We start from the raw sequence: 3,608 nt of genomic DNA on the forward strand, positions 1-3,608 counted from the left end.
CTCTCTCTCCACTCTCTTTCTCTCTCTCTCACTCCTCTCTCTCTCTCTCTCTACTCTCTCTTCTCGCTCTCTCTCTCTCTCCGCCCTCTGCTCTCTCTCGGCTCTCCTCTCTCTCTCTCTCTCTCTCTACTCTCCCTTTTCATACGCTCTGCTCTCTCCCCCTCTCTTTCTCTCTCGGCTCACCTCTCTCTATCTCTCTCCTCTCTCTCTCTCTCTCTCTCTCTCTCTCTCTCTCTTGTTCTCTCTCTTCGCTCTTCTCTCTCTCTCTCTCTCTCTCTCATCTCTCTCTCTCTCGCTCTCTCTGCTTTCTCTCTGCTCTCTCTCTCTCTTTCCTCCTCTCTCTCTCTCTCATCTCTCTCTCACTCTCTCTGCTCTCGCGCTCGCTCTCTCCTTCTCTCTCTTCTCTCTTTCTGTCTCTTCTCTCTCTCCCTTTCTCTACTCTATCGCTCTCGCTCGCTCTCTCTCTCTCTCTCGCGCGCTCTCTCTCTCTCTCTCGCTCTTCTCCCTCTCCTCTTCGGCTCTCTCTTCTCTCTCTCTCTCTACTCCTCTCTCTCTTTCTGTCTCTCTCTCTCTCTCTCTCTTTCTCTATCTTGGATCGCTCTCGCTTCGCTCTCTAGCTCTCTCTCTCTGCTCTCTCTGCTCTCCTCTCCTTCTCTTCTCTCTCATTCCTCCTCTCTCTCTCTTCCATCTGCTCTCTCTCTCCTCTCTCTCTCTACTCTCTCTCTCTCTCGCTCTCTCTCTCTCTCTTCTCTCTCTCTCTCTCTCCTCTCGCTCTCTCTCTCTCTCGCTTTTATCGTCTCACTCTATCTCCTCTCTCTCTCTCTCTCTCTCTCTCTCTCCTCTCTCTCTCTCTCTCTCCTCTCTCTCTCTCGCTCTCTCTCTCTCCTCTGCTCTCTCTCTCTCCTCTCTTCTCGCTCGCTGTGTGTATCGTGACCTGCCACCACAGTGATGTGCATGTGCATGTGTGTGCGGGGTGCGTGGGTGGCCCGTGTCTATGATGTGGTGGTGCACCGTGCATCGACGCGTCTGTTAGTGCTCGTGCGTGGGGACTCCGGCTGTTATTCAGGTCTCGCAACCACCGAATGATGAATCAGTCTTGTTGATTTATTTCATTGGTGTAGGTATCAACGTGTTTATGATGAGGAGCGATCTGTTGTGGTTGATGAACACAGATCGCTCTTATCATAACATACGATACAAAAAGCACCAACTTTTTCCGATATACTATTCGTTGCTTAGGTTCAATTTTTGTGTAGCGAACATCACTAGATAGAGGGAGGCGGCCAGCCGTTACCGTTTATTCTCCTAGACCATCGGTTCGTTAATAAGTCGTTATTTATTCCTCGCGTGGTCCCCGAACTGGAACTTAAGGCAGTAACGCCCAACACGTGAAAACAGCATCGGGTCGTGTGTGTGCTGTGGTGTGTGGGTGTGTGTTGTGTGATGTGTGCTCGTGCTGGCGTGCTGCCCGTGCTGTCGGCGTGGATCGTGACGTGCTCGTCCGCGTGGTGGGTGATGTAGCCGTGGTGCGTTGCGTGCGATCGCGTCGCTGTCGTTGTGTGGTGGGTCGTGTTTTGTGTGTTGTGTTGCTTTCTCTGCTTTATGGTTCTATACGAACATCACGTCTCACTCTCTCTCTTTGTTCTCTGCTCGTCTCTCTTTCTCTCTCTCTCTCTCTCTCGTCCTCTCTCTCTCTCTCTCTCTCTTTTCTCTCTCTTTCTCTCTCTCTTTCATCTCTTTCTCTCTCTCTCTCTTCTCTCTACTCCTCTCTCTTTCTCTTCTCTCTCTCTCTCTCTCTCGCGTCGCTTCTTTTCTCTCTGCTCTCTCTCTCTCTCTCTCTCTCTCCTCTGCTTCTCTTCTCTCGCTCTTTCTCTCTCTCTCTCTTCTCTCTCTCTCTCTCTCTCTTTTCTCTCTCATCTCTCTCTCTCGCTCTCTCTCGCTCTCTCTCCTCTCTCTCTCTTTCTCTCTCTCTCTCTCTCTTCTCTCTCTCTCTCTTTCTCGCTCTCTCTCTCCACTCTCTCTGCTCCTCTATCATCTCACTCTCTCTCCTCTCTTCCTCTTCTCTCGACTCTCTCTCTCCCCTCTCTCCCACTCTCTCTCTCTCTCTCCCGTCTCTCTCTTCCCTCTCTCGGTCTTCGCACTCTCTCTTTCTCTCGCTCTCTCTCTCTCTCTCGTCTCTCTCTTCTCTCTCTCTCTCTCTTCTGTTTATATAATAATACATATAGCTACACAGCTATATCAAGGTTAGCATGAAGCATTGGACTGTCCAGTCCACAGTCAAAGTATACATGTCTACGAAGTGAGCATGAGATATAGCATTTGGGTCAGATTTCCCCCCATTTAGCCTTCCTACGCGTCCAGGTTCTTATTACCTAAATAAAAAAAACTACGGGACGAATATTGAACTTTTGGACCCAGAGGTTTGTTTTGGCTGGAGTCGGCAGCATATATCATTTATTACGAGAGAGAGAGAGAGAGAGAGAGAGAGAGAGAGAGAGAGAGAGGGGGAGAGAGAGAGAGAGAGAGAGAGAGAGAGAGAGAGGAGAGAGAGAGAGAGAGAGAACAGAGAGAGAGAGTGAGACGTGATGGTGTATAGGAACCACAGAGACGCAAACCAACACACAAACACACGCACCCACACACACCCACGCACGCACGCACACACACCCACGCACGCACGCACACGCACCCACGCACACACACACACGCACGCACGCACGGCCCTACCTCGCAGATACATAGTCAGTCTGCACACAATTCGAGCACGTCGCCTGGGCCCTGTCCATCTCCCACACCCACATATCTGCCCAACCCACACCTGCCCAGCCCACCACACACACACGTGCTAATAATACCGGTAAACAGAAGCCAGCTAATATCCGGGAGCCGATATAACCCACCAACTAACCTCATCAACACAACGGATCGCTTCCTTATCATCAACATACGATAACATCAACAGTGAATTAATCATCAGACTGATTCATCACTCCTGATAACATCCCACGCACGCCTACAACGCGTGCTGCACGTGCACCACCACACACAGACACACACGCACGCACGCACGCACGCACGATGTAACACACGTTCTGCTCTGCTCAGCTCTTTACGCAAACTAGTTCTCTCCTGTGACACACGAGATACTCAGGTTGAGTCCACCGCCGGTGACTCCCTCTAGTGTCACCTTCGTCAACTGACGCGCGCGCGCGGATGTAAGCTTTTGTCAAACAACACCGTGCCGGGCCAAACTCCAAACTGCCAACCTGGTCGCGTTATCGTAAGATGCAGCGCAAACACAGAGCAAAGGCCAATTCTTTCACGTGCTTTCTCGTATATAAATATATATGCTGCCGACTCCAGCCAAAACAAACCTCTGGGTCCAAAAGTCCAATATTCGTTGTAACATCTGTTTTGTACGTGTTACATGGATTAGTCAGTGCAGCTAGACTGTAGTTGTTTTAGCCATAGTCTAGCTAGACAGAGCATCGCTCAACAAGATGCGCGGCTACGTTGATGTATTAGGGAGAATGGTAGACGTGGTTGGGTTAGACAGATTAGAGGGTCATTGTGAAATGGGCGGTAGGACGTAGTCTGTGAGAACGGGT

At 50.4% G+C, this 3,608-nt stretch overlaps 1 protein-coding gene across 11 annotated transcripts in view; it reads right to left on the minus strand.

Moving 5' to 3' along the window:
* Nucleotides 1-3,608, minus strand: part of LOC106812166 — a 34,744-nt gene that overhangs the window by 15,457 nt on the left and 15,679 nt on the right. The gene's annotated exons all lie outside the window — the stretch shown is intronic.

This window comes from Priapulus caudatus, unplaced genomic scaffold (genome assembly GCF_000485595.1).
Source record: "Priapulus caudatus unplaced genomic scaffold, Priapulus_caudatus-5.0.1 Scaffold614, whole genome shotgun sequence".
NCBI lineage: Eukaryota > Metazoa > Priapulida > Priapulimorpha > Priapulimorphida > Priapulidae > Priapulus > Priapulus caudatus.